The following is a 23,645-nucleotide window of genomic DNA, read 5'->3' on the forward strand; positions in this document are numbered from 1 at the left end:
CAGCCAACGACAATTTATACACGTCAGGACAAACTCAATCCGTTTGATGTAGTCAGCTCGCGCCTCTCTGAGAGTTCGTCTAGATCTAGGTTCTCAATAATAGTGTGCCCGCCGCCTTTCCTTAATATTTCTAAATGATAACTTTTTTAAAAAAATATTTCGAACCAAAGGTTAAGTAATATTTTTTATATGCAATTCACTGTCTAAATATTATTATGTAAATTTTACACATGGATTAAAACTATCTAGAGAGTTATTTTAAGCTATTATTTATTTTAGCCACGTCACATGTGGTCAAAACAGAGGATGAGATGAATCCCCTGATTTAAAGCCTCCCTAAGAGTATCCAATGCTCAAATACTAAGGGACGTTATTATCTACGTCTTGATGCCTCCAATCGCCTCTATAATTATATTATAGTCTAGATGATGTGAGGGCGATAAGATCACGGTAAGTAATTATGCTAAAGCTACTTTGTTCTTTACACACAGTGTCCGTGCTGTTGTCGACATGGATGAAATACCATTCAATAAATTGACACAGTGCTGTGTTGTGTTGTGTTGTGTTGTGTTGTGTAGTGTAGTGTTGCGTTGTGTTATGTTGTGTTGCGTTGTGTTATGTTGTGTTGTGTTGTGTTATGTTGTGTTGTGTTATGGAAGGCGGCGGCGGAGGCTTGTCGCGCTGATAGCTGGGATTACACTCGAACGGATGGCAATTATACAACTTGCGCTGAGCAAATTATAATTTAATCGATTACGTCGACATTAACTGCGGGATTATAATTACTACCAGATATTATAATTAAATAGTTAATTAATAATTATCACTATCACACGGTAAATCTATACTGCGCAACAGTAACTTTATCTGTCGGTCTGTTAACTGTCATGTCATGAATTTATTAATATTTAAATAAGATCTTGGTACAGAGCAGAGGTTGGTTTTTGTAGCAAAAAATAATTAAATTCTTCATTTTCCAAGTTTTATTTGTGAAAATCTGTACATGAACTACCGGACTGATGTGATCCAAGAATAATTATTTTTATCGAATCTAGGACCTTGCGATGATAGAACAACTCATAGCTAATACTCGCGCCAGAGCAAGTCGCTCGCAGAGACTTGATACAAATAAAGCTACCGATTGTGAAGACGCGGGCGGAGTTGTGACTGCGACATCGGCACTACATGTTAGTGTTACGTTTTTTATACATTCTCTCCGCCTCACTCACTCACTCAAACACACTTTTTTATTTAGTACGATACATTTTTCGTCACTAAAGTTGTATCTACACCGTTTTATTTCTGCTACTTTGTTCATTGATTCAAGACATACAGCCGTATGCTGTGTGCCGGCACCGACAGCAGTTGTAATGGTTGTGCAGCGCGTCAGCCGTCAAATAGTGACAGTGCCACGTAGCGTGCGCGCCAACCGGTGAGTGTACCCGCGCCAGCGCCACGTGCGGCGCAGCTATTTATACTACTGGCTACTACACTGTACTGACCGCGCGTATGTCAACTCGCAGCCAGTACACACTGTGTCGAGGACGTACAGCTCGCGACAGTGGAAAGGAATGCATAGGGACGACCATCAGGTTGGTTTCGCTATTACCTCATTTGCCGCGCACACCAGTTCCATCCCCAGTGAGCGCTCATCAATATTGTTTTGCAAAAAGCTACAGCGTCTCCTTCAGTTTGGTAATGCGGTGGTTCGGTACACCACCACGTCATACGTACTCAAAGATATTATGACTCCTCAACTGACGGTGGTACTCGTAACTGATACTTTTATTAACTGAGTTAGATAATGATAGGTAGTGGAATTAATCATTGATCGCACATTATGTTACTGTTTCGAGGAATATGATGCAACACTTTGATTATTTTGAATCCAAAGAATACCTGCGTATTGTGTATATCATTTTCTTCTCACATCTGATATAACACATACAGTACACAGGAACAGTAGCTGCTGCAATCGGTCGGCTAATGCTACACTACGTGTGTAAGTGACCGGTCGCTCGCGAACCTCCCCGTGGCGGCTCACAAATTCACACTACACAATAAACACAATTCGACAGAAACTCGCGTTTCTGTTCGCGGTAGGTATATTGGAATACTTTTCTTTCGTTCTCGTTTTATTCCTACTCAACGGAAGAGTCGAATGTCGGCAGACAGTTTTATGAATTACTATCCATTATGAGAATTTGTTATAATAAATCACGTGAAGTTCCGCTTCTCCCCGATTTTTCTTTGATTTTTTCTCGTTATCGAGCAAAGCGTATCGCTTACTCGTTTCTGTGAGAACAAATGAACAGCGGCTATGTAAAGCTGATACGGAATGCGAATTAATACACCAGAGAAATATTCGGCCGAATTTAGCTTTGTCGATATATGTGCCGTCGGAAACAAAATTACTGTAACAACAACAGCATTTTTTCTCCGCAAATATTTCATATCATTTTGGCCGGCTCGTTTTGTTACTAGTATTTTGTTATCGTATAATATACTGCTTCAATGTTGACGCATTTTTACTTTTGACTGTATTATACAGGGTGACTCGGTCTTTAGTGCGGATATTTTTTTTCGTGGTTCTGTATCATTAATAGAATATAAATCTACAAACAGTTCGATACATTTTATGTATTTTTTTTTTTAATTTATGTCTCTAAAATAACAAAATAATGTACATATTATTACTAAACAAGATATATTCAGCTTAAAAGTGATCTGGTGACGTCCTTTAGGTATCAAACGAAAATAAAATAAACGCACAATAGGGTGACCCTAAAATTCTGTTCAAAAGTAAATAACTTTAGCTAACGATAATTTTGTTATTTTTGAGTTAAAAAAAAAAGAAAAAATACGTGATCATTAAATTTTGTTTATGTACAAAATATAAAAATATCCGCACTAAAAAAATTTTCTTCCTGTATAAAAGAAAAAAAATAACTAGAAGTGATATAAGCATATAAGATATAGCTCTAATACTCTATCTAATACTCTCCTCATCCACTAGCTCCAGCTTTCCGTCTAGATAACTGCGAATGCGACGCGCGGCGAGTGCTCAACACTCATGTACTGAACCCAGTAGTGCTGGCCTTTCAGTCCATCGCGTGAAGCGCTGAGCAACTGGAGCTACACTCGTAGTCGTCAGTAATGTTTCAATGTAACTGCTTCTTAGTAGCTTATTAATTGACATTATGACTCGCCAACCCGCACGGGTGCAGCGTGAGATACCAAATCCCTTTCCTATAAAAGACATTGAAATATATAGCAAGTAGTTTTGAGGTAGTTAGTTATGCGTGGCTGGGTCTATCAGACGTATGCCTCGTATCATGCAGCAGTGAGGCGTATTTTGCTCCCAAATGTCACACGTGTATGGGTGTAATTAGGTGACAATTGAATTGGCACCTATTGATAGCACCGGCACTCTATAAAGGAGAGCTGAAACAGGCACAGCGCGCGCCCTTTGTCGTGTAATTAGCCGGTAAATTGCGAGCGGTGCCGGGAGTGCGGCAGCAAGCGCAGAGGTTATATAAAATAAATATAAATATAGATACGTATATTTACCAATTTAAAATGCACTGTTGGGTTCTATATCAGAATAACTGTTGAGTTCTATATCAGCATGGTTTGTATCGATTCGCTTTACCTTCTACGATGCTTATCAATAGTTTTTAAGATTGCTTATTTCGCGTACCTCTAGGAGTTCGTGTAGTGAACAACCGTTTGCGAGTACAATCAGTTTAGAACCTATCATATCTTTAAAAGACCTATCCAACGATACCCCACATTATGCGATAAACCAGTGAAAGAAAAATCGTCTTCACTTCACATGTTGTGGATGTACTCTAAAAATATTTTGTCGACATTTTTAATGTTAATGCTCATGCTACATTACAGCTTTCTAGTCTCTTGTGGACTACGGAACCTAGGACTTTCTTTCTTGGACTTAGTAAAAGAAATATTTAAAAACCGTAATTCACAATTACGTATTTGAGTGATACAATTTGTAATTTGTATTACGACCAGATTACAGCCAATTTTATTTATTTTTTAATGAGAAGAAAGAATAAAAAAATATACCTATGGTCGAATTGAAAAACCTCCTCCTTTTTTTGAAGTCAGTTAAAAATAGGAAACTTAAAGTAACTTATCCTAATAACTATACAAATCTTGCCCACGTGTAATGTCGGCAAGAACTACTGGTTGCATTTCCGCGTTGGACAGACAGGCTGGTCCTTTGCGCGAAAGATGAGCCTGCGCCTCTGTCACCGCAGTCGCAGAGTTCGGAGAAACTTTTTGGCCCTGCGAATTTATGGGCCAAGGGTCTCCACGGCAAAAGAAACAAATATGTAGCTCTCAGTCAGACAGGCACATTAGTACCACTCACCAGTTCCAGCCTAAAATTTCAAATTGTTGTGAAAACTTAAATTGTTTAGTCCAGGTAAGTAGAACCTAGGACAGTGCACTGCACCAGACAGAATGTCAAAAGTTTCTGTAATTGTTGCGTAACGACAACGTACATAGAGAAATAAAGCTCGAAGTGTCTTCTTATAGCGCGTTGAAGTTAGACTCGTTGTATAAGGAGCAGGAGCGGATACATCGTTAGTGTTAACGAATGCTGTTGACATCTCCAACATCTCCGCGACAACTACACCTTGTGAATTTGCTTATTGTTGTGCAAAATAATGACGACGCACCCGCGGACGCGACGTCAGGAGCGCCGCCTGATGCCGGAGTGAGCGACTCACTAACCGGCAACGTTCAATTTGTTTCGAGACATAAGGGAACGAAAGAATGTGCTACTATTTTTATACACTAACATCATAACGGTAAAGTTGATTTAATGACAAAGACGCTTGGAAGCAATCGCATCGTTTTTCAATTTCATACGAGATGTAGAAAATTATGTAAAATAACCAGAGGTAGTAGATGAGGGAGACAGGTACACAGGTAGAGTCCTTTACAGGTGCTGTTCAATGGATTCTGCCTTCCTAGCCGACGGTAGAGTCACTGTGCCTCCTTGATATGAACGATTTTAAAGTTAAACGAATGAATAGCACCTGCTCGTGAACTGGTGCAGTTACATCGAAGCCTTAGATATCAGAATTGTCATTAATATCTTCACTGCTTCTCGGGGAGCACACCAGAGATCACCGGCAGATCAAAGATTACTAGAGTTTATGTTCTTTATTTTTAAGTTGTCTTTTATTTACTGTTCTTCTTTATTTGATGCTGTGTTTATTTGTAAGTAATCACTACACTTATAGTGATTTATTATTTTAGTTAGTGTAAGTGATTGTAAATAAACCTAATAAATAAATAAATAAACATAAGCTCATATCTACTTCCTAGAACACCTACGAGTTAATATCAAATGATTACCAAATTTAGGGAACAGGTACGTGTTGCCAACTGTACCTTTAATATCATAATAAAAAATACAAAGGTGCGATAGATCTCATCTAGTACTGAAAGTGATACAATTACGAAGTACATATTTGTACAAATAAAATATGAATAAAACAACGTTTCCATTTAAAGAATGACATAAACTCCAAACATGCACGAGAGTTTCGTTTTTGGTAATAGGCTTATGTGGCATTCAAAAATTTTCCACGTAAACTCCTTCGTGAGAAAAGTAAACGTTTGGCCACGACTCGGCCGCACACCACCGGTGCGTACGAACCGTAGCCGCCGGGCCACGAGCTAGCAGATCGGGCGATACAACAGAACTATTAGATTAGCTTCGCTTTTTAAGATAAACGACATTCAAAACGACAAGTACAATGTTTGAGCAGCTGTTGATGTGTCGATAGCGGCCACGAGCAGCGTCCGCACGACCAGCCTATTGTTCCCGTATGAGGACACGTTTAATGGCTTCCGGGCATGGACACACTTACTTAAAATTTACTTCACTGTTATGAATCTGGAAAATTTATAAATAATTGAAATGTAGGTATATCTATACTAATATTATAAAGCTTTTTTTTGTCTGTTTGTTTAAACGCTCTAATCTCAGGAACTACTGGTCCGATTTTAATTCTTTAGGTGTTAGATAGTCCATTTATCTAGGAAGGCTATATATTATCCCCATATTCATACGGGAACGGGAACCGCGCGGGTGATACCGCGCGGCGTCAGCTAGTCTAATCTATGGGTAGGTTTTAGTATATCGAGTTAGTAGCAGAAATTCATTTGACAGTTTTGGGAAGAGGAAGAGAATATTACGTCGGCATCGATAAAGCCTGGTATTTGGTAAATCCGGGAAAGGGTGGAAACAGCTGATATCAATATTATTGTAGCGGGGGTAGGTCCGGCGCGGAGTAGCGGGGGGCGAGGGGTCGGCTCGTGTGCTCGCATCTGTTTGTTCGTCGTTGAATTATCTGAAACCGATACCGGCACAGCACGGCTGTACAAACTGACAAAAACACATTGTTAAGTAGCTTGTGTGTGTGTAACGCGAGCATGTCCGCAGGTGCTCGGTCAGATGTAATGTCCAAATCTGTTGCTAGACGGGTGACGGAATTTGAAGAACTTCAAAGTAGGTATTTGCTTGGCATTTTCTCTGCAACACCCTCTCAGAAAAAGTTTCGAGATGAAAACAAAAATATTCATAAAAGTGTTTTTGTAGAAATGCAACGTTGTGTTCTTTCCCTATTTTCTCGCCTATACTTGTTAATGTGGACATGAGTAGGTACTCGTATACGAAACTTGCGTTTTTTGGTTCCGTAATCTACAAGAAATCCCTTATAGTATCGCCATTTCCGTCCGTCTGCCTGTCTGTCCGCTGTTTAGCTGGTGTACTTTTTACTACATGTAAAGTGAGGATGATTTTTTGTTCGTCTATTCCATATAGTTATATCGCTATTGGTGTTTTTGTGCATTGTAAGTTGTATTTAAAGTGCTAATAGAATCTACGGAACCTTATACTGCGCGTGGCCCGACACACATCTGGCCGGTTTTTTTTAATAAAGAATTTTTGCCGTATCTTCAAATATGACCATTATTTCCATTCTTCTCCGACTAGTGGGACTGTGAGTGACTGTGACTGTGTTAGGAGGGGGTACGGGGGTCGGGCGGGCGGGGATTGAACCGCCACCTCTCGGTGATGAGTCCGACTGCTGTAGCGTTGAGCTGTCGAGGCTTATTATACTATGTTGTTTGTACATTAACATATAGTATAGTATTATGTAGTGTGTCTCTAATTTAAAAAACTTCAGGTAGCAATTAAACAAATTCGGCGCAAGTAAGCCCAGAAACCGGCTAGTCTCTCGCTACACCTCCTCGACCTGACGTTCAGCGAGACGTTTACTACATCATTATAAAAAAATCAACTACCGTGCAAAAAACTAAATGCTTATCACCACTATATTTTACACATATTACCATGAGAGGAAAAAACGGTACTTCCCAGAACGAATTAACATAAACACTGCGGGATCGTAAATTATAAGTTGCTAATAAATTATGATAATTGAACTCACAAATTGAACCGATGTTTGAACAGACAATTTATGTTAAGAGTCTGCCTCAGAGATTCAAAACACATGATAAAAATTAAATTAAAACTAAATTAAATACACATTTTTAATTAACTTCAACTAATTTTTGGTAATTTTGCAAATTATCATAATCTTATAGTATTTTTTTCTTATAAGAGACAATTAAATATATTGTAAGCAATATCAGCGTATTCAACGAGAGGTTTGGATTACAAAATTTTGGAATCTAGCTGGTATTTAGTTTAAAGCCTATATCTTATATTATACGTAAGTGTGTATTAATTAATGAATGTCATTCACTTCCACATTCCTGAGACGCCGGCACGCGAGATGACATAACGAGTGTAGTGTACAACGTTTATACTTTACGATAATGAGATGTATGAATTTGTATACATTTGAATAATTAAAAAGTAACAGGTTCAGTGGCGGCCCCGCCGGACCGCCTCGCGCGACGCCCGCGCGGGCCCAACTTGGTAATGTTGCCATGTCAGTGTCACATTGCGTTTGCTGCAGCATTGCGCCTGCTCGCGACTTCGTACCTTGATCATATACTTATTTAAGATATCATTTTCAATACATATTTCCACTTTTATAATATTATACTAAAAATCTGTCTGCGGCTACAGCCGAATATACAGCAGAGTATGTAAACTAGGAGCATAGTCCGAGTGGTTGATGATTCTGATCTTCTAATACATAAAGCTTATATTACTTTTTCAGTAGTTTTTACTTCATAGGTAACAAACATGAATTACCTACAGCCACTTCGCGCCGATTTTAACACTGACACGAAATATTGAATTTATAAAAATAATTTAGCAATTCTCATCGACATGCTCGCCTCTAAAATCTCTGCATCAAATTTAGTTTAAATATGATCGATCACAACACAAACATACTTTACAACATTTACAACGAATTATGCGGGACGAAGAATTTATTGCGCCCGGACGTAGTTTTTAAAACAACATTATATATAAAATTTCCTTAGAATTATTTTTAAAAGTACATGTTACGACTCTGTCAAAAAAACTTAATATTGATTACAGTCTATCGTAGTGCCGGTGGAAATTAGATTTATTTTAATTTAATACACGAGTATATTAAATTAACTTTAATGTAATTATATTTTAGTTTTTTGTGAAGTTTTTTAGTTAAGTGGTAATTCAACTCTAGTCTTCCGTAGATCTCGTGTATGATTTATAAGTTTGCGGTTTGATGTATCGATTGCCGTTAACATTTAGTTTAGTCTATTGATATATTATTATTTCCATATTACTAATCAATTTTAATTGATAATATTGCTGTTGCGATTAGGTTTTCAACAAGGAATTTTTAATTTTTCTGTTTTTACTTAATTTTTATAACTGAGTGTGACGTCACTCGGGTCTCAGCTTATAACCAGCGCCACGTATTGCATGTTTTGCTATTCATAGCATTAATACTGAGCTGTTTGGTGTCACAGACAGTTGTATATTATGTAAAATAGGTACTGTTTGTGACACTGAAGTGAACAAATGTACTTTCTTTCTTCTTTCTTATTGGACGTCGTTGACTGCATTAATTTCAATGTAATAGGTATGTATCAGGAGAACTGGACGTTTTGAACACAATTCTGACAAATGAAAGCGCGCCCTAAGTCACTTTTTAACATTCTTACGTTTCCTCTTTATTGAGTTACGAAGAGAGGAAATAGTTTTTTGTTCCTGGGCTGTGTATGTGGTGCGCCATGCGGGCTTCCTTGTAGGGCAATAAAACGTGTGTGTGGTGCGACGTGGTATGTGAGTGTGTGTCCGCCACAGTGCGCGCCGCACACTCGTTCGTACAGTTACGCGCCGTCAGCGAGCTGCATACATTAACCACCTCTGAAATATACGACTACAGTGACATATTCGCAATTTCAATTACAGAAAACAATTTATGACCCTTTTAATTGCGACAGTTTAAACCATTATTACGGTGTTCTGGTTTTGACATACATAACAATGCATAACAATCCACAGAATAAAAATAAATTAGCGTAAATTGAATTGATTCATGAAAAAAAAGTCTGCACTTTTCAGCTAAAAACAGAGTAGGTACACCTGTTCTGTATAACCATCATCATAATCATTATCTGCAGGCCCACTGCAGGCCCAGGCTTAATCTGTGTTTTTTAGACTAGATCTAGATTAGTCCATTGGAATCTTAGACTTTAAATAATATTGGAAAACCAACAGCCGACAGGAAAAATAAGCTAATGTCATTATTGTCATTCTGATCCCTACCTAATGTCTATCTGGTTGAGAATTTTTACTGTCAATTTCTTAGAAAAAAGAAAAGCTCAATATTTCATAGCCTCGTGATCCGAAGACATAGGCTAACCACAGGACACACTTCTTCTTGATGAATTGACTCATTCCTAATTAGGTGATTTTAATACCTTAATTTTAACTAATAATTTAAAGAAGAAAGATTTGATTGTATGTTTGTTTGCATTGAATAGGCTTTGAAACTTCTGCATCAATTTGAAAAAATCTTTCACTGTTGGGAAGCTACACTTTCCCCGCGTATATTTTATCCCCGCAAGAGTTAGATAGTTGTAAATTATTGTTTGTTGACTAATGTTCATGTCAATGAGTTAAGTTTAGTTTAATTAAGTTCTGTTTCAAATGACAACACAAGCAAACTACAAGTTTGTTATTCGATGAATATAATAAACTTCAGGGTAACTTCACATCATTCTCCAGTTAGCAGATAAATCATAAGGAAATGTGTTAATGAGTATAAAAGGGAGCTTGTACTATACATCAGCCAGTAGGAAGTCGAAAAGTTCCACCGAAAGTGATCTCTCTGCCCACCTCTCCCCTCCCCCTCCTTCAGAGGCAGTTGTCACAACTGGGAGCGTTTCTTATAAAGTTTGTCAACAAAGCGACATATTTTACCGAGTGACAAGTGTAGTTAGTTTCGGGAATGTTGTACGGTATGATCTCCGGATATTGACGTCCATAAAGCTGACACCAGGTTTAAACTAACTTATATTTTTTTTTGCTTGCTACGAGTACATGTAGTCTATGACACGACTGAAAGACGCAAAACAGTTGGACGTCGATGTCTGTCTGTGGTATCGTCGCTCTCAAACGGATGGACAGACTTCAATGTTGGTTTTTCATGTGAAAGCTTATAAAGATTTTCTGACATAAAAGTCTTTATTGCAGTTACTTTCTTGACCTTCGAGGGGTTTTAAATTTTATTTATTTTAATTTGTTACCACTTTCTGGTTTTATTCATAATAAAATGTCGAGCACTTTTCTGATAAAGAAATTCTTTGCTAAGATTTTAAAAAGTACGTTTTTAGAAGGACAATAAAGGTTTTATATTACATTACACATGTGTATTTTACATTACATTATGGCACATGTGCGTAATTAGATATATTATGATATTGAAATTGGTGAAATAAGAGATACTTTACGAGCAAATGCGTTATAAAATATTATAAATATTTTAATAATTTTGACAATAAATGACATGTATCTGTAACTTAAACACAAAAATTATCATTACTTTCCTTGTAAGTTACTCGTGCCAAAACCGTTGATCTCAAACATACGTTCATACGTTCATTGAAAGGATACTTTGTTTTGGAAAAGAAGTCACATGGCGATTAGGAATCACAGACCACAGCACATAACATTTAACAATAACTTACCGAGTACTCATTTTTTGTAGCATAGTTAGTTACTAATATTAATAAAACAAATCGGTGCCGGTTAATTTTTTGTCTGTATGATACTATTGCTAAATGTTCCAAACTTAAACATATACAAATGCCAAGATTACAAATGTCCGCTATATTCTAATGAGCATAAAAACGTAATTAAACCAGTTTGACAACGTTACCTTATAGCGTCGTACGAGACGGTTATCGCGATCGTCGGCGGAATCATAAAATTAATAAAATGTGCGATACTAGCAGAAGTAGCGTTTTACGACCTATCCACTGTACCAACTACCACTGTACCACTGTACCAACTACCACTGTACCAACTACCACTGTACCGTGGGACCATTTGCGTGCACTCTCTGCGGTGAGCGACGTCGCCGCGGCGGCGCAGCCCAACAACGGAGGCTTTCGAACCCTCTCTAATATTAATAAAAAGAAGAATAAAAAAAAGAAATTAAACCAACGTTATCATGAGAAACGATAATGCCGAAATGAGATATTCTGCTAGCTGTGAACCAAACAGGTGCTCCTCTAAAACACAATTATTGAGTCACTGTATCAATAGATAAGTGTCAAAATATAGCACTACGAGTTCATTACAATGTACAGATGATGATTACATTGTTTAGTATTATAGAGATATGTGCATTATAGAGATATGTGCAGGTTACACTAGGCCCTGAATCCCAATCCCGTCGATGACAGATTCAATTATATCTTTAGTATTGTAAACACTTATTTTTGTTCACGACCCACATTTTAGACATTTAAAACGGCGGCGACTGACTTTCTTTCTAGCTTTTCTAAAAAAAAAATATAGAACCCGGAAAAGCTTTCAAAAATATTCGTAAACTATATCAGAGGCCGCGTGGCTTCTCCCGAGTGCTTCTCCTAGGAATACGGGGATAAAATATAACTCTCGGGATAAAATATAACACTCGGGGAAAGTGTAGCTTCCCAACAGTGAAAAAATTTTTATAATCGCTTTAATAGTTTCAGAGCCTAGAAAATAAAACAAGCAAACTATCAAATCTTTCCTCTTTAATATATTAGTATAGAAAAATAGATGAGGTTTGTTTCCTAGTGGAATGCTCTACAGTACAAACAGTTCCCCGAGCAGGCGCCGCCGAGCCCGGCCGCTTGTCGCTCGGGAGCGCGCGGATTAGTTTGACAGTTGGTGCACTGCTGCTTACACTTGCAGCGATGTACATTACCGACATTTTTAATTAGACATATGACAATGTGGAATTTGATGAATTATCTAGCAAAAACAAAATAAAACAGACCTTTGCACCTCCTAAACTAATAAAAGATAGTAAGACTGATCCTTACGAAATTTGTGAATCATTTAATCAATATTTTTCATCTATTGGACCTATTATTGCAAATAATATTCTTAAGTGCTACCATGATAATTTTGCTCATACCCTACCTCGAAATTCTCACCAACCTGGCGATGAACTGTCTTCTTTTAAAACATGTACAATTAAGGAAATTACTAAAATCATATCCAGCCTTTATAATAAATGCAGTGTTGGAATAGATGGTCTAAGTACCCACGTAATCAAATGCTTACTGAAGAAAATAGCAAAACTTTTAAATGGCTGCTTTAACTACCTACTGGTATTTATGGAATATTTCCAGATACACTAAAACTTGCAAAAGTTACGACAATTTTCAAATCAGTTTTCTATCGAAAGTTCTACAAAGAATATTGTACAGTAGGCTACAACAATATCTTGAATCAATCAATTTTATCTTCGCGACAATATGGCTTTAGACCAAAAAGTAGTACTCTTACTGCAACAATTGACCTTGTCATAAAAATTAAACATAGTATTGATGGCAAAAATATAGTGTTTGGTGTTTTTATTAATTTAAAAAAGGCCTTCGTTACTGTGAGCCCTACATTGCTGTTAAAAAAGCTCGAAACAATCGGAATAAATGGCATTGCCCTGAAAATGTTTCATATGTAACCAATAGAACACAAATTGTTAAATTAGGCGAATATCAGAGCAAGGCTTTACCAGTAACGTGTGGCGTTCCACAAGGGTCTATTTTAGGTCCGTTACTTTTCCATAAACAACATCCAAGAATTAGGATTACACGGTCATTTAACACTCTATGCAGATGATAAGGCCGATAGGCCCAAAATTTAAAATAATTATATTTTGGGACATCTATTGGAACTCTCATAAGTGAAGCACAAGAAGATTTAAATACTTTGTCGGTGTGGTTTTAAACATAATCTACTAAGGATTGATATTTCAAAAACATTTTACATAATCTTTCAAGCTAAAAATAAATTAACTAAACCATATCGACTTCTTGTCATTGACAATATTCCGTTAGAACAAAAACAAATCGAAAAATACTTGAGGTACGGGGAAGCGCTTCCAAAGCGAGGTTAACTCAACTACAAACTGCTCAAAATAAAATAATAAAAACACTATTCCAATATCCTTACTGAACAATCTTTAAACAAGACGATCCACACTAATATATTTTTTACCAAAAGACAGCCAGCCGATGTGGTACCGCTGCAGGACAAAGGCCTTTTGTAGGGACTTTCGAACAACACGATCCTGAGCCGCCTGCATCCAGCGAATCCCTGCGACTTGCATGATGTCGTCAGTCTACCTGGTCGACCAACACTGCGGTTTCTAGTGCAGGATCGCCATTTATCTTGGGACCCCAACGCCCATCGTTTTGAAAATTATTTCGAATTACTTATCTTTCTGTGAAAGTTACACTTTCTACAATCGTCCATAATACCTAAACATTTTCACATAAATAGTGAACAAATTAACAAGTATAAAATAATCCTAATTGAATCGGCACCATTACGATAAAGGTAATTCCAAACCAAAAGTTATATTATTTTCATCATCTTAACATTAATATATTTTTAATATTACGATCTAAATTCGATCGTCTAATATATATATTTTTTATCTGGATTATAAATATAAAATATTTACATTAAGCAAAACTGGTTTTATTGTATCATAGTTTATTTGTATTGCTAAAAATGCACGAATATCAATAAAACTTATGAATAATGTATCGGAGTGATAAAAAAAATCCGTAGGAGCGATCGCGATTTCTCGTCACTAATTAAATGTAGATAGGTACGAGTATTTCATCCTTTTTAAGATGGTGCGGTTGGATCTGTGCCAGGCTGTGCCGCAGCTGTGCCGCACCTGTGCCAGGCTGTGCCGCAGCTGTGCCGTAGCTGTGCCGAGCTCACGACATATTTTAATCGATAAGCATTGTTATGAAAATCAAATTTTATTAAACGGTTGAAAAAATATTTTCCAATTACAATATTCTATTTTGTATTGAATCCAATCTAGTTAATTCTATATCGGTAATCATTCATATTTTCCCAGCAAATAATCAAAGGACAATTTTTTAAATTCCGTGTATATTTTAGTGCTATTAATTTCATACTGAAATAATTAAATTTTGTGTTGAATCCATTTAATCGATCGATCCCATTTCTGATAATAGTAATCATTACCATTTTTGCAGTATCATCGGACAGACAAGACATTTATTTCTTCAACATTGTATCAGAAGTAGAGTGTTACCAATACGTACTTATTTTGTTATTACAATTATTCTTTAAATTTATTAGTTACATACCTATACAATTTGAAAAAAAATAACTACACTATTGCTAGTACACGTATGCAAATGAATATAGTAAACGGTCACTTACGTATTCGGCAATCGAAACACTCAATGACAATACGAATCCTCTTCATTAAATAATTAATTAATCATCAATTCACTGGCACATCGTTATGAGCGTTTTCAAAATAAAAATACGCGTTACGCGCACAGCGCACTCCACCACCATTCGACAATAACACTATTCGACTGTTTAAATAACTCAATTATTTAATTATTAGTTTTAGAACAGAATAAAAATATATTGAGCTCCGGTATCAGTGAGTCGGCCGCAGCGGCGAGCGGCAAAAGTTAGTGGTCGCGGAGAACGGGCGGCGCGGACGGAGTGCGGCGGTGCGACAGCGCGGCGTGGGCCCGCGCGCTCTACTGGCGCCGGCGGCGGCGACGTGCGGCGCGCGGCCCGAGCCCGCCGCACGTCGCGCACTCTGTTTCATTTCAACCATCTCATTTGGTGTTAAAATCTCTTTAAATTACTACAATGTGGTATAATAAACAGTCCATTACATTTAACAAAAAAAAATTGAAATTTGAACGAATTATTAAAAACAAATTCAACTACTTTTTAACCCTTTAGGTGGGTTATTTGAAAAATCTTGAATAACATTATTTTTTGTATTATTCTAAAGCATTTTTTTAACAGTAACAGTTTTATAAGTATAGATTATCATTCCCTACCACTATCATACTCCCACATTACAAATACCCTTACCCTACTCTACCCCCTTCCCTACCCCAACTCAATCCCTACTCTACTCCCAGCCTAGACCGACCCTATTCAAGCTAGGGTAGGTTAGGGGTAGGGCTGGGAAGGGGTCCCAGCCCTACCCCTAACCTACCCTACCTCTAACCTACCCCTACACTACACCTACTCTACACGTACCATACCCATATCCTACACTTATCCTATTCATACTAATATATAAAAAATGAGCTTTTTCTAACGACGGCATTTTCATTACTATTTTTTTTTAAAGAACACTTATTGTCTCGCTATACGCTGTCGCAACATTTTTTGTTGAAAATGATGTGTTCTGCGAAGTTGTTGTACATTATTTTATTATTACATCAATAGTTTTTGCAACGCACGCGATGTAAATAATATTGTAGGTAAAATTTTTAGACCTTGGGTTACATTATTGGACTTTTCTTTGAAAATATAATCGCGCACGGAAATGAAGTTGTCAAATAGTTTTTATTTTCTCCCCGTTTAACATCCAATGGATCAACTTTTGTGCTACGTTTTTAAGAAACAGTTTATACAGTATATATAATATGTCACTGGACCTAACACAATCGAATAGCATACCAGAGCGTGGATAGATTATAACTCTAGGGAAACTTTATATTTTAAGTAAGTTTTTGATTTTGTCATTTATTAATTAATTTATAAAAACAATTTAAAGCGTCTCTACATGTACCTACTACGATTATTATGCGTTCTGTGCCAGTAATGTCATTCAGTCGGTTTTATGTTTAATGTCATTTGTCCGGAAGCCAAATTCTGGAAAATTTTGCCACGAAAATCTGTAACTTTGCTGCTCTTGGTTGTAACGTCAAGCGTCAACGTTGTATAAAACAAAATAGCAGCAGCGCTGTCTGTAAGCCTCAAAGCTAGTATCCAATGTTGAAGTTACAATTATAGTCATGAGTTATATTTGCCTATTTCCATTTTAGTCAACTAAATGGTAAACATCTAACACAAACATTAACATTTACAACATTATTATGGTGTTAGATACTTATCGACCGTCGTCCGGTTAAGGAGCTAAAAAAGTTAGCGGATAAAGTGCACTTTCAAGTTTCAATATACATAACTACTAGTTATTGCGATGCAATGTCAGTCTAAACTAATGGCCGGCAGTTGTTTTGTGCACTCAACTCCAGCTCGGCAAAAACCTGCGGGACTTTTGCACCGTCACCGTCACCGGCTCCGGCTCCGGCTCCGGCTCCGGCGACCCGCCACACGTTGTTTCGTTCTTGGTAAAAGCTTATTGCATTCCGTCAATCCTATTGACCAGTGAAGCACTATTTTAAATATAATAACCCAATTGCCGAAGTGTATGTCCGGTGCTGCTGGGTCGATATTTATAAATTTTGTGGTGATAGAATAGATTTGATCGATTTGATTTGGAGTATGTCGTAGAGCTGCAATACAGTCAAGAATATTCTTCTATATAGTATTTGACTATTTATTCATCCGGGTCTCAGTTGACATCAACGAAATGTAAACAATACATCATGTGATGTGCTGAGCTGCAGGCCAATTCACTACTTTTGATGTAAGCTAGTTGACATCATGTCATGTTATCCGGTGCCTACTGACAACCCTTCTTGGATATCATACAGTATATGACATTTCTCAATGTTTATTTTAATAGGTTGTTAACAAAGACTAATCAGTGAATAGGCCAGCTTTACCTGTATGACGAACATGTACACAGTTTGAAATACTTACTTTGCTATTGCTGACGTAGACTCTAAATAAAATAAAAAATCATGATATGTATCTCTCTAAGTTGATTCAGTGACTGTGTGTATAAGGTTGTGGTACAGTACAGGGCGGCCGCCCTACCTTGTACCCGAAACATGTTGTCGATTTCAATTGTTTCAAATTAGTTTAGTTTTGTGATGGAAAGTCCGCGAGCCCACGTGATGTTGTGGTGGAAAATTCCACTCTATTATTTATATTTCATTTTCAGATAAACAGTGATATAACATTAATATACTTTTAATTGCCTTAAATTAATGTATAGATGTTAAATGTAAATAATATATGAGCAGCCGAGCACCACTGCGTTTCTTTTTTCGTGTATAGGAATAGGTACGCCCCGACACTTATTTAGTCTCAAAATGACAGCAAAATCGGATTAGTAGTAAAGTCACAGAAAAAGTATGTACAACTCCAGTAGTAAAATAGTAAAGCCGCGAACATCAACGAGTGAAAGGCTACTCATGTGTGCTACGCTAGGAGCATTTATGAAATGAATATAAGTAAAATAGGACTGATTGCATCAATTTTAAAATGTATATTATATTTATCTATATTTATATCTGTTCACTTGTATGTGCACAACAAATACAAACAGCGCTGCTTTGTCAAGTTCGAGCCAAGGAGCGCGCGACTGCCGAGCCGGAGCTGTCGCTGGTTGTGCCAACAATGTATCCTGATATGCTTCTGGTAAAGTGCTTTAGCGGTGGAAGCGCTGAAATGTCCACTCTAGGAATTTGTGGTCAGTCACGACATTTTATCTGAGGATGTTATATTTTCTTACTGTCTGTCGCCAGCAGAGCTCGTCCGCCTGTCGCCGAAAGCTCCTCACTTGGTAATATTGCGACTGTCGCGGCGTGTCTGGCGGCGGACTCGCTGCTCGTAATTAAGTGGAGATGATGAATTTCATTAAGCCGGTCGCTAATTTCTTACAACAGCAAAGACTTTGCTCAACACGAACAGCAATATCTCGCTCGGCCGCTCGCGGATGATTAAACTTCGGTGACAAATAATAAATTGCTAAAGTTAATTGCCATCTGTCACGTCCCCCCTCCCCGCACTCGGCCTGGCCTGCGGGGAAGGTCGCCGGATAACACATGTTTAAATTACGATCGTGCATAGTGAAGCCCTCGATATGAGAGCTTCGATACGGAATACAAACACGTTATTGTCAATTTTCCAGTTGCATTCGATTCGTTCATTTACAACGATATGACTTGATAGGCTTTCAAATTTTCATGTAGAAAGTGTCGAATTAAAAATATACATATACGTAATAGATTTAATAAATTTAACGTAATAAATTTACATAAGAGGAATTTTCAAATAATGAACGTGAAATTTTATAGAACAAGTCCGTTTAAACACGGCGAAGGATGAAATTTTGACGAAGGTAAGCCGTTCCAAAGAAAAGGAAATTAATACCGCTTGAAACAACAAACATATATTACATAATATACATGTATATTCATTACAATTACATTACAATGATTAATATGTATGTATGGATTTTTAAAAGGTAACCCGGCAGGAATAGGCCTGTGTGGACTCTTCGCCGCTGGGCGAAGGTCATATCTTAATTCCTAGAGGTGCCAGCGGTTGATAGGTAGGTACCTACTCGGTCAGCTTTCTTGAGATCTTTTACAAGAGAAACCATTCAAAGGAGGGTTAACTGGAGAGCTTAGTGATATAACGCGACGGCAATTCTGCGCATTGTTCAGATTTATCTCGGGACTGATATAAAGCGTACGTCACAGCGTTTGATATAAAAGAGTGATCCTCTCCCCCCCGCCCCTCCCCCCGCCGCAACAACACAAACACAACACTTCTTTATTGCTGCGCTCAAAATGAAAATTAATGGTTCCTTTCCATGAGCGAAATTAGCTTTTCATTGAGCGCAATAATTGTGTAGAGCCCACACGTGCCGGCGGTGACGTACACACAATACAAAAACTGAACTAACAAAAGTATGTCCGCTTCCTAAGTGTAGTTCTGTACATCGCCCGTCATTCGCAACTGTTGTGCGAGTTCTACATGCGAGCATAGCTGAAATTATCGAGACTTTACTTTACTTTAAACTAACAAGTAATTGATATGGATTGCGGTGGCGGAAGAATCTTTGTTTGACCGCTAATGCGAGGCGATTGGCGCTATCGCCGGTAGCCACAGCCGGCGTCGGCAGACGACTAGTGTGCGGCGGACACTGCGTCACGACACACGTGACACCTACATGTACATAGTGTACACTATACTTGTCACATGACGTTAATATATTGTATTAATTATACGAAGTTAAACAGCTAAATCATTATAGTTACAAATTACGTGCGTTAATGATTGGGTCCGATTTTAAAACTTCAGTTTTCTGAAATACTCGTAATGAGTGTTTCGAGAAAAGCACGGGGAGAGTAAAAGTGCTCTTTCATCTGGTTCTTCCAGAAAGCGCTTAAATTAAAAGAACACCGGCTTAGCACCGCCTTCAAACTGATCAGCTGGTAGAATGTAATAATATTATTAATGTTATTTTACGCTTTTTAGTTTAATGCGTACATTTTAAAGTAATTTAGAAAGATAATTTTAGCAGTATCTGTGCTTAGTATTCATTAGTAGGATCGCTCAAAGGTATACCTACAGGCTGTCAGTTGTAATACACAATAATCATAAAAGTCCATTGTGCGGGATCCATCAAGCGGTCGAGTCGGCGAATGTTTTGGCACGAGTCCTGCCAGCGGTGAGTGGTCGCTGTGTGACGTCACGCTGCAATGACGCGAGCGAGCTGATGTATGAAAACTCTTTATTCTCCTCTAATTCGTTCAATATCCAAGTCTTTATCTGGCTGATGAACTCGGATCGTTCTGCGTATCATTCGGCGTTTATTGACTTTACGACTGTTATTTATATTTTATATGTTTGCCGAACGAGTGTTGTTCGTTTCGCATTAGGTATTTGGCACGCCCTACAACCAACGCCAGGAGACTTCAAATTATTTTTTACCATAGAATATTCTCAAAATGAGCTCATACAACCTACAGGTTTCTGTATTCATTTAACTTGAAGACGTTCGAGATGACTTTACACGAACTTAGCACGCTTATAGTGTGCCGATCTTCAGACGGCTGACTTTCAACAAGCCAGGATATAACGCGATGAGTGATTGTTGTTCGACTAACTATCGGTCTAGCCATTTCATTAAATGCCGGCTTTTTAACGGTCTAGACGTCCGATCAGCTAGCTAGCTCGATGAATGCGACATACACATATAAAATATTCATTTGCTATTAGATAAATTAATGAAAGCTTGTAATATTATTATTTTTTTTTTATTACAAAATATAATATTCAGAGCGCATGCGAAATTGTCAACGTGACGCGCTTCCTAACATATGTTACATACGCGAGCACGGGAGCATAAGCATATACACTGCGTTGTACGTAATTGGCGTCTTTCACTCATTCATACTCAAATCTACCACAGTGTCTAAAGATGTACCTAAGTGTTTGATCTACAGACCATACTGCATTTATTCTATTTATATCCGTGATGATTGTTGTGACTTACGGTGCCGAAACTGCTGACCACTGACAGCGAGGCAAGTCCACAATCTAAAACTAACTAAATTAACTACCTAAACAAACAAACAACAATTTGAATAAAAACAATTTCCTCTTCAAACTTAATAAAGCTGAACTAATCTGGATGGATTAATTATTAACATGAACACAAAACAATGTCCAGTAGAGCGGCATCAGTACACCAGCTGTCAGCACGAAACATCGCGTTCAACTCACTGAACACATTCCGATACAACTTCTAGTTAGGAGCCAACTTTAAATAAATAAGCTTTATTGGCTTCAGTTGTATTTAAAGCAGCGTAAAGAAGCTGTGAGCTCCGTGTTTAGTTGTCGCGTACAAAAGGTTTTTTGTGTCGGAGTATGAATTGGTTCTGTATTTCCTCGGAAAAGTAACTCTTCACAGAAGCTAAGCGTGGGCGCTCTCACGTCACGCGGCGGACAAAACATCATGACGCTGATTTTGTTTTTCTGCAAAATTAAAATATTGAGATACATTAAATTGTGTATAGACGTGAAACATTGGACTCACGTGTCACGTGTTGGCAACGACGCGAGTCATAAAGCAGGAAGTTTGTTTTAATAAAAAGTTACGTTATTTTATGTGAGGTTCACCCGCACGCAGGGCTGGCGCGCGCCGCTCTCGCTGAGCGCCTCACTCAGTGGAGTATGGAGTCAGTGAGACTAACACTGAATTAAATGAAAGTGATATTTCACTTCATTTTTTTGTTAATAGTAAATACGAAAAGTCGAAGAAGGACGGAGGGAATTGGTGTGTGTGAAGATAGACGTAATGGGGTTTGCAAGTGCGTCTATTGTCATAACACCCTCGTGACGGAGGATTGGGATTGAAATTGGTTGAAATTTACGACCACGTCGATCAGGAACTTGAAAAAGAATATAAGCGGAAATTCAGATATTTCATTATTATTAAAACAAGTTGTTTTAATAATAATATTGAAGTATCAAATTAACGATAATGCAGCGAGCATATCGAAAATAAGTACTTTAATATTCAGAATACTACGATTTGTTATTTGTAATCTAGTAGCGGATGCTCGCGTCATCGTCCGCGTGAAATTCAGTTTTTCAAAAATCCCGCAGGAACCATGAATTTTTCCGGTATGAAAGTACAATTGTAATTAAAAATATCAATATATTAATTAATAAAAATAATATTAATTCAGAGTAAAATCTATTTCCATTCCGCCGCATGCAAAGGAAGAACAAACATACACACTCACACACACACAGACAAGCAATCGCCTTTATAATTAGTGTGATTTTATTTGCTAAAATATAGAGAAGTGTAATTGCAGCCCAAATTCCTGCAAAAAGTCAAATTTTGACAAAAATAAAAATTTTAGCTGACAACCCTGCACAGAAGGGCAGGACACGCAGTGGCGCATCCGAGCGGCTCAAACTTGCCCGACCGGTGCCCGCCGACGGTGCGTCGCCGCACCACCTGCCGCTGTAACACACCAGTAGCGTTCCATAAATTACCGGGAAATTTATAAAGTTTCCCGGTAATGTTCGGTGTGGGTTTTATGTTTATAAAGTACACACAACAATCGTGCGAAGAAAATTTGTTAATTTTTCTGCATTTACAGCATGGAACCTTTAGTGAACAGCTGAAATAAGTTGCTAACGAAGTAGTACTTTTTTGGCATGTTACTGGCAAACTTGTATTGGGAAATGGCAAGTTTTGAAAGTCACGATTTTAACGTAGCTTTGCAGGATTTTAACCAACGGTCATTATGAGACTTGTGCGATGCGTGGTGTTTCTGAATACAAGTGCTTCTTACTGAGAACATGTAGTACTTTACAGACTTTGTAAAGAGCTTGTACTTGTTGATTGAAATCTTCGACCACTTACCCTCCACAGACGTTATGGAGAACAAACTGACATATTAACGACTATTAATAATAATTAGGTGTTAGCTATCTCAGAAAACTCATTAGTAAGTACTTGCGTTAGGTATCATAATAATCATTATTTCACAAATAAGTATATCAAAAATGTAATAAAAAGTACACCAGACAGTGCCTGATATCGCAGTGTAAACTAGTCGCTTACGACTTGCTTACGACAAAGTCGCGTGATTTGTTGACACTTGACAGTGATTGTCAGCTGGGCGCTCCCACGCTGTCATTATCGCAATAATATAAAAGGTATAAAAAAGTTGTTTGTTACCGGCGGTGCTCCTTGCGTGACCCAACTCTGTTAGATTAATAAAAATGTTCGATTAAATTAAAAGAATAAACAACTATCGCATAGGTTTTGCTGTAAAGAGGGACGAGGATGTGACAACACGGGGCCCGGCAGTCGTAGAGAACAGGGTGCGGGGAAATCGCCCGGTTTCCATAACTTTTAAGTTTTGCTCAAAATGCTTGTAAAATTTGACGAGTATGTGCATAGTCTGCCGCCACAAGAGCACATTTTTTCAGATAAATATAGTATTTTTCAGATTTACATTAAAAAATATAGTAGGTAGGTACGCTTCAATAAAATATACTATTTTATAAAATAAGCAAAAAATCTAAATTAATTTTAAAAAAACTACATTTATTTACAAAAAAAAAAATGCATCACGTTGCATTTTTCGAGATTTATTTGTCAAAAATAAGAGTGTGTATGTATATTTAATTATTCCATTTTGAAAAGCAAAAGATA

General features: G+C 37.6%; 1 protein-coding gene across 1 annotated transcript in view; it reads right to left on the reverse strand.

Moving 5' to 3' along the window:
- LOC112054449 (FMRFamide receptor) overlaps positions 1-15,291 on the reverse strand; it is an 87,639-nt gene extending 72,348 nt beyond the window's left edge. The window contains exon 1 of the mRNA XM_052881146.1: positions 14,942-15,291. The gene's annotated coding sequence lies outside the window, so the exon portion shown is untranslated. The remainder of the gene's footprint in view (positions 1-14,941) is intronic.
- Between the last annotated feature and the right edge of the window lie 8,354 nt (positions 15,292-23,645).

The sequence above is a fragment of the Bicyclus anynana genome, chromosome 4 (genome assembly GCF_947172395.1).
Source record: "Bicyclus anynana chromosome 4, ilBicAnyn1.1, whole genome shotgun sequence".
NCBI lineage: Eukaryota > Metazoa > Arthropoda > Insecta > Lepidoptera > Nymphalidae > Bicyclus > Bicyclus anynana.